Here is a 9,299-nt window from a genome sequence, read left to right as displayed (position 1 = left end):
GCACCCCAGAAGGGAAAGAGCCAAATAAAGAATTACCACTGCAAGTCTTTGGACAGGTATAAGTTGCCACCTGTCAGGGATTAATACAAACAGTCCGGAAATCCAGATATCTGTCTGGAGTCTATGCAATCCCGGACAGTAAAAATCCAGAAAACTCATACACAATCTAATTTTGTTTCCTGAATACAACCTCACCTTTGCGAGATTGGCTTTCTCTCTGCTCCCAGTTCCACCACCTCTACTCAGGTGTGCATCACGGGCTCCAGCCAGCAAAATAAAAGCTTCCCTATAATGATTGAGGAGGTAGGACATTGGAGGTGCAGAGGGCACAGTTCCTGTGTATTGCCCTATAGGTGGCGCCAATCCATTCCTGATGGCTTGTTGTTTGCTGTGGGACACACTGTTATCTCACAGTCTAGCTCTAGCCTCAGAGCTCTCTCTACGAGGTCCGGCGGTGTCACGTCACTACCATCCAGGCATTTCCTGCAGCGTTGAAATTTGGGTACCACCATCTTGGATCTACTCACATGACTGTATCTGCCAACCGAATTCCTGCACAGGCTCACATGGTAAGCAGTCGGGAAGCCGGCGGACCTAATCCTGACAGCTGGCTTCCCGACTGCCATATCCCGGCAAGGGCCTAAAGACAGGCGTCGATATGCTGACACCTGTCATTAGACATACGCCCGGAGCACGACGCCTGGCATCCCGATCGAAGGGACGCTGGGCGCCGAGTGCGGATAGCCACGGGGGGGAGGGGGTTAGGTTAGGGTTCCCGGGGGGGACTTAGGGTTAGGCACCCCCCGGGAGGTTAGGTTTAGGCACAGAGGGGGGATTAGGGTTAGGCACAGGGGGGAAGGTTGGGGTTAGGCACCCCTAAGGGAGGGTTAGGGTTAGGGGGTAGAAATAGGTTAGTATATACTTACCTTGGACGATCGGGATTTCCTCCTCTGCCGGGATGCCGCTGTCGGGATTCCAACCGCCGGGCATAGGTCCGGCGGTAAATCATACCGATTCCGGCTCACATGACCCACTTGGCCAATAGGTGCTAGGAACTCCCAATTTAATCTCTCTCCGGTGCTATGTTCATTGTCACAACAACACTCCTCTCCCAGAGGACAATTTCCTGGCTCCCGGCTGTGGTGACTTCCAGTCTCCTGAACCTGCGCTTACAAGTGACTCAGTTACAAGCTACCTGCAATTACAAGTGTTTTCTGCATCTGACTCAGGTCCTGATTCATTACCGATTGCAAGTGCGATTACGGACGCAGATCGAGCGATTATTTACCATTGCGCATGCGTATAAGCCGCACTGCACTTGCAATCACGGGCGCACAGAGGAACCCATTGCAGAGTGAGTGACAAGATGTCAGCGTTTGGGGGTGGTGACGGGGGGAGTGGTTGGAAAAACGCAGATGTGCCTGTCCATTTGAACGCCGTTTCCTGGGCGTGCATTAAATAGCCCCTGCGATTGCATACGCAGCATGAGGGCCCTCTGTGAACGAGGAGTGTTGCAGTGTCTCCCACAGGTCAGAGCTGCTGTAAATGCTACGTGAGTGACCGATGTGTGTCGATAGTATGGATGCATGCATGCCTACACTCCTGAAAGTCGCGGGAGGCTCCCATTTTTTCGAGTAATCCCCCACACACCCGGCAGTGTAGGCACTTCTCCCGCATCCCACCCACTTCTTAGTGAAGGGGGCAGAATGGGGAGAAACTTACCTGAAATCCGCGGTCTGTTATTAGGGGACGGGGCTTAACGACGCAAATCTATTAGAATTGCGCCATTTGGCCCCGCCCTGTATTAAAATATGCGCTTTTCAAGGGAGTTTCCCAATGAGGGGGTGGAGCCTAAGTATGCAAATGGTCCGGTCCCACCCCCATCATCGCCCGACTGCTGCCTCTCCCCAGGCTTCTCCTGGGAGGGCAGTTTAAAAGTCGACATGTATGTATTAATGTTTACGCGGAAGAGCGACATCGGACGGATGTGAGAAAGCAGGTGTGGGCGTCTTTACCCCGGCTGAGCTTTGAGCAGTGTTAGGAGACAGAGTGAAAAGTGATAAGGTGCCAGCCAATCAGCTCCCAACTGTCATCTGACAGGCTGTGTTTGAAAAATGACAGTTGGGAGCTGATTGGCTGGCACCTTATCACTTTCTTATCACTTTTCACTCTGTCTCCTAACACTGCTTAGTAACTAGACCCCTGTATCTCCTGCAGGCTGCTATTAGTATTACAGGCACTCTCTATTATTCCATCTGCAGCCTGCCCTAGCCAATTTGGTGCCCTAGTCAAAATTTTGACTGGTGCCCCCTAGCAGATAATCCCACCACCAATCTTATTGTTTGTACGCGGATGCCAAAAATAACACATTGGTTTATAACTTTTTATTGTGGCAAAAGCAGTGATAAGGCTGCAGATCAATTTGGGCAAATAGAAGCTAAACTAAGGCCCATATTCAATTACAGTCGAAAAGCCGTTTTCACCTGAAAACTTTTCTCCAAATTCAATTCCAGGTGTATTTCGCCTAAGCAGAAACTCAATGCATTGAAATAGGAGAAAAAGTATCTCCATTGAATGGCAGGAAATTTTTTTTAAAAAATCTTTATTTTGCGATACAAACATGGGGAAATGAATCAGAACCCTTGGGACTCCCCCAAAGGACAAATAAAAAAATAATTACCTCAGAACACTCCAAAAACACGTCATTTTTGGGGCGAACATGTAAAAAGTGAGGGGACAAGTATAAAAACTAGTGCAAAAGGGTACTTGGGGTGCTGTAAAGAGGGGCCAAGTGTTTTTGGGATTGCAGGTGCATGTAGCGGGGGTGCATGTTGCATGTAGTGGACTATTTTCACAAAAATATACTGCTTAATGCCATTCTTCACCACTTTCCACAACTGTTAATAGCAATCAATTAACACCACATAAGTACCCAAATCAGTTCAATTAGGGCTATTAGGACACATCCTTATTGATTCCCTATGGCAACTCATCTTTTCCGGGTGTACAGTGTGAATACCCCAATTCCTCCAGCACTTTCCGCCTATTCCGCATTCGCCGATTTCCGGATTGAATTAGGCAGAAGAGGGGGCTCACACGGAGAGATTTTGCCTCTGAAACAGGCAAAGGAAGCGGAAAGTCAGACAGGCGAAACCTCTCCGACTTTCCACCGCTAATTGAATACGGGCCTAAAACTGAAAGATAGCAGGAATCCCCGTATATATTGGTGGGTAAGGGGGGTGATTTAAACTGAATGTTTTGACTGGCTGAAAATTACCCTGAAGAGAAAGAAATAATATTTTATGGAATTGAAACTTTCATCTATATGGAATAACAATACTGTTCTCTAATGCTGGGTACACACTGGCAGATATATTGGCTGATCAATTGATCGACCAATATATCGGGTGCACGTCGGCCACTGTGTATCAGCGATATGTTCACAGACATATTGCGTTGGCTCTGAAAAGTTGTCATTAGCCATTGTATAGCGGTGTGTGTTGTTGAAAGTATCTGGAGCATTATATATATGAATATATATATATATATATATATATATACGCTACCGTTCAAAAGTTTGGGGTCACTTAGAAATGTCCTTATTTTTAAAAGAACACTTTTTTCAATGAAGATAACGTTAAATGAATCAGAAATACACTCTATACATTGTTAATGTGGTAAATGACTATACTAGCTGCAAACATCTGGTTTTGAAAGGAATATCTACATAGGTGTATAGAGGCCCATTTCCAGCAACCATCACTCTAGTGTTCTAATGGTACATTGTGTTTGCTAAGCGCGTTAGAAGACTAATGGATGATTAGAAAACCCTTGAAAACCCTTGTGCAATTATGTTAGCACAGCCGAAATCGGGTTTGCTCATTATAGAAGCAACAAAACTGGCCTTCCTTTGAGCTAGTTGAGTATCTGGAGCATCACATTTGTGGGTTCGATTATACTCTCCAAATGGCCAGAAAAAGAGAACTTTCATGTGAAACTCGACAGTCTATTCTTGTTCTTACAATGAAGGCTATTCCATGCGAGAAATTGCCAAGAAATTTAACATTTCCTACAACGGTATGTACTACTCCCTTCAGAGAACAGCACAAACAGGCTCTAACCAAAGAAGAAAGAGAAGTGGGAGGCCCCAGTGCACAACTGTGCAAGAAGACAAGTACATTAGAGTCTCTAGTTTGAGAAATAGACGCCTCACAAGTCCTCAACTGGCAGCTTCAATGGTACCCGCAAAACGTCAGTGTCAACGTCTACAGTGAAGAGGCGACTCCGGGATGTTGGCCTTCTAGGCAGATTGGCAAAGAAAAAGCCATATCTGAGACTGGCCAATAAAAGGAAAATATTAATACAGACATTGGACAGAGGAAGATTGGAAAAAAGTGTTACAGACAGACGAATCGAAGTTTGAGGTGTTTGGATCACACAGAAGAACATTTGTGAGATGCAGAACAAGTGAAAATATGCTGGAAGAGTGCCTGACGCCATCTGTCAAGCATGGTGGAGGTAATGTGATGATCTGGGGCTGCTTTGGTGCTGGTAAAGTGGGGGATTTGTACAAGGTAAAAGGGTTTTTGAATACGGAAGGCTATCATTCCATTTTGCAACACCATGCCATACCCCGTGGACAGCGCTTGATTAGAGCCAATTTCCTCCTCCAACAGGACAATGACCCAAAGTACACCTCCAAATTATGTAAGAACTATTTAGGGAAGAAGCATGCAGCTGGTATTCTGTCTGTAATGGAGTGGCCAGCGCAGTCACCAGATCTCAACCCCACTGAGCTGTTGTGGGAGCAGCTTTACCGTATGGTACACAAGAAGTGCCCATCAAGCCAATCCAACTTGTGGGAGATGCTTCAGGTTTCGTGGGATGAAATGTCTTCAGATTACTTCAACAAATTAACAGCTAGGTCTGCAATGCTGTAATTGCTGCAAAAGAAGCATTCTTTGACGAAAGCAAAGTTTGTAGGACAAAATTATTATTTCAAATAAAAATCATTATTTCTAACCTTGCCAATGTCTTGACTATTTGTTCTATTCATTTTGCAATTCACTTGATAAATAAAATTCAGTTTTCATGTAAAACACGAAATTGTCTGGGAGACCCCAAATTTTTGAACGGTAGTGTGTGTGTATATATATATATATATATATATATTTATTATTATTACCAGTTATTTATATAGCGCACACATATTCCGCAGCGCTTTTACAGAGAATAGTTGGCAATTCACATCAGTCCCTGCCCCAATGGAGCTTACAATCTATGTTCCCTATCACATGCACACACACATACACACCAGGGTTAATTTTGTTTGTTGGGAGCCAATTAACCTACCTGTATATTTTTGGAGTGTGGGAGGAAACCGGAGTACCCGGAGGAAACCCACGCAAGCACAGGGAGAATATACAAACTCCACACAGTTAGGGCCGTGGTGGGAATTAAACCCACGACCTCAGTGCTGTGAGGCAGTAATGCTATATATTGTCTATATATATATATATATATATATATACACATGCATATATATCCATATATATGTATACATATATATATACACACATATATATATATATATATATATACTGTATAATATATACACATACAGATGACACCAGATGTCTATTCTGAACAATATTGTTTTTAGGCCAAAAGGTTGCACCGATGTAGCTGGCTTACTATGCTAAGCGACACAAGTGGGCGGCACAGACACGTGGCCCATCTAGGAGTGGAACTGCAGTGGCACACAGGATGGCAGTTTGAAAAACTAGGCCTCAAAGAGTACATAATGCAAAGAATAATAAAGAGGTGCAAGATGGAATTGTCTTTGGGCCCTCCCACCCACCCTTATGTTGTATAAACAGGACGTACACACTTTAACAAACCAATCATTTCAGCGCCAGGGTCTGCCATATGACTGTGGCGGAAATTATTGGTTCGTTTGGGCCCCCACAAATCAAGCTGGCAATTAGTCTGTCCCTGCACAAACTGGCTCTACGGAGGCAAGATGTCGTCCTCATCCTCCTCGTCCACCGATTCCTCACCCTCTTCAGTGTTGTGTACATCCTCATCCTCACAGAGTATTAATTCGTCCCTGCTGGAATCCACCACCACAGGTCCCTCTGTACGTTCTGGAGGCTGGTCTTCCTGGAAGAATTGATCATTCATTTTGATGAACATCATCTTCTCCACATTTTGTGGAAGCAACCTCCTACGCCTTTCGCTGACAAGGTTCCCGGCTGCAATAAAAACTCTTTCAGAGTACACACTGGAGGGGGGGCAACTCAGGTAAAATAGAGCCAGTTTGTACAGGGGTCTCCAAATTGTGTCTTTATCCTGCCAATACAGGTACGGACTGTCTGACATGCCTACTTGGATGCTGTACCCATTGTAATCCTCCACCACTCTGTCAAAGGTGACAGTATCATATGCAGTGACAGTAGACATGTCAGAAATTGTTGGCAGGTCCTTCAGTCCGGACCAGATGTCCAAACGTGGTATTGCCTGCCCTGCATTACCGCCAGCGAGTTACTTAGGATATCTAAGTTGTTTCCTGGCAGCCCCAGTTGCAGGAGAAAATGAAGGAGCTGTTGACGTGTCACGTTCCGCTTCAGCTGACAATGTTTTCACCAGCATGTCTTTGCACCTCTGCAGGCTTATGTCCACCGGAAAGAGAGACACCACGGAGGCTTTAAACCTAGGATCGAGCACGGTGGCCAAAATGTAGTGGTCTGATTTCAACAGATTGACCACCCTCGAATCCTGTCAAAGCGAATGAAGGGCTTCATCCACAAGTCCCACATACCGAGCAGAATCGCTCCGTCTTAGCTCCTCCTTCACTTTCTCCAGCTGCTTCTGCAAAAGCCTGATGAGGGGAATGACCTGACTCAAACTGGCAGTGTCTGAACTGACTTCACGTGTGGCAAGTTCGAAGGGCTGGAGAACCTTGCACAACACGGAAATCATTCTCCACTGTGCTTGAGTCAGGTGCATACCCCTTCCTTTGCCTATGTCACAGGTGAATGTATAGGCTTGAATGGCCTTTTGCTGCTCCTCCATCCTCTGAAGCATATAGAGGGTTGAGTTCCACCATGTCACAACCTCTTGCTTCAGGTGATGGCAGGGCAGGTTCAAGAGTGTTTGCTGGCACTCCAGTCTTCAGCAGGCAGTGGCTGAATGGCAAAAGTGTCCAGAAATTTTTCGAGCCACCCAAAGAGTCTCCTGCATGCCCTTGTCGTTTTTCAAAAAATTCTGCACCACCAAATTTATAGTGTGAGCAAAACATGGGACGTGCTGGAATTTGACCAGATGTAATGCCCGCACAATATTGGTGGCATTGTCAGCTATCACAAATTCCCAGGAAAGTTTAATTGGGGTAAGCCATTGAGCAGTGATTTCCCTCAATTTCTCTAAGAGGTTGTCGGCGGTGTGCCTCTTACTGAAACCAGTGATACACAGCGTAGCCTGCCTTGGAATGAGCTGGCGTTTCTGAGATGCTGATACTAGTGACGCTGCTGTTGTTGCTGCATAAGGCGATACTTCTACCCAGTGGGCTGTCACAGTCATATAGTCCTTATAGGCCAGAAGCTCATTCTGACTAAGGGCTAGGCGAATGCAGATCACGGTCAAAAGTCACATGACCGGTCTGGACATCCGCTGTGCTGCCCGGAGAGCTCCGATTGTGGCAGTGCGCTGGGAGAGAGGGCAGCAGCACCTGTGCTGGGGTTGGCTGAAAGCCGCGGTAGGTGGGGGCAGTGGCTGGTGGGGGGGGGGCAGAGCCCTGGAATGCCCCTAGGGCATTTGCTTGTAGTGCCTCTGCCTAGGGCCAGCTCTGAGGATGCCTCTGCTGTTCTACAGTCCAGTATTATTCATAGAGTGTACCCATTGTGCTTCTGGCACTTCTTTTAGTATTAATCTACAGACTATTAGGGGCAGATGTACTAAGCTCTGGAAGGTGATAAATTAGAGAGTGATAAAGTACCTGGCAGTCTTCCTGCACGCCCGCAAAAAGGGAGTGACCTCGACTCATATGGGGCAGGGCCTCACCTCACAGGGGTGTGGCCTCACCTCACAGGGGGCATGGCCTCACCTCACAGGGGCGTGCCACGAGTCACCGGGGCCTGACATGTGCCAGAAATGCCATATGGGCAGTTCGGCCCTGGTACCAACCAACCAAACAGCTCCTAACTGTAATTTTTCCAAAACAGTCTGACAGTTGGGAGCTGAGTGGCTGGTACTTCATCACTCTCTAATGTATCACTTTCCACAGCTTAGTACATCTCCCCCTTAATCTGTGTTCAGTTTACACTCTGGGTATCCTTTGTCTCATACTTACCTACTTTCCCGGAAGCTGCAGGAGACTGCCGATCTCCGGAGCACCGAAAGAGTGGGTGGATCTCCCACATCCTGCCCACTTACTAGTGAAGTGGGCAGGATGGGGAGATAATACCAGGAATCACAGGTCCATAGGGAGGGAATAAAATTACTTAAAGAGCCCATTACCACCCCCAGAGTGGTCGGCAGGATCTTCTCTCCGGGCTTACGCCGGGTAGAGAAGTATGCTTTATCCATATGTGTTGATTCACTATCATCCAAACATTTACCAGTAACATCGGTGCATATGCACAGGAGCTTAATCAATGCCTCAAGCTTCACCTACTCTTCCAATACTAAAGCTAATCCTTACTTGCCTACTTTTGAAAAAGCATTTCAGGGAGATTGTGAAAACAACACCTATGAGAGCGCGTTAAGTTGGACGTGTGCTGCTACATCTGAGAGGTGTCATAAAATGTATTTATATCCAAATGTAAACGAGCCCCAGAGCAGTTAGTAAGATATATTTGTTGATGAAAACACCTTAGGGGCCTATTCATCAACACTAAATTAACGGTTTTAAGGACATTTTTCCTTAATTACCGTTATTTCAGTATTCCTTAACACACTTAACGCAGGAGACATCACTGATATCTCCTGGCTAAGTGCATCTGCGCTAATTTCCACACTCCTCATAGTATGGGGATTGAAAATTATGTATTTTTGGAATTTGATGGTGTTACTGTACGCCATTCTCAGATGGCGTACAGCCCTCATAAGGCTGTAGCAGCGGGTTACACTTACCTGCTTTCAGGGTGAGCATGCAGCTCCCTCCATTGCTTCCTGGTCCCTTCTCAGGCTCCCTCCTCTGGCTGTGTGTTCTCCCTGCGGCTGCATGCTGATGGGCAGCGTCTCCCCTCTGTTCACTGGTGCCACTTGTAAATGCTTCTTCAATTAACTGTTTATTTACT

Source organism: Taudactylus pleione, unplaced genomic scaffold (genome assembly GCF_031769625.1).
Source record: "Taudactylus pleione unplaced genomic scaffold, aTauple2 ptg000098l, whole genome shotgun sequence".
Classification (NCBI taxonomy): domain Eukaryota; kingdom Metazoa; phylum Chordata; class Amphibia; order Anura; family Myobatrachidae; genus Taudactylus; species Taudactylus pleione.
Note: the sequence above shows the minus strand (reverse complement) of the source record.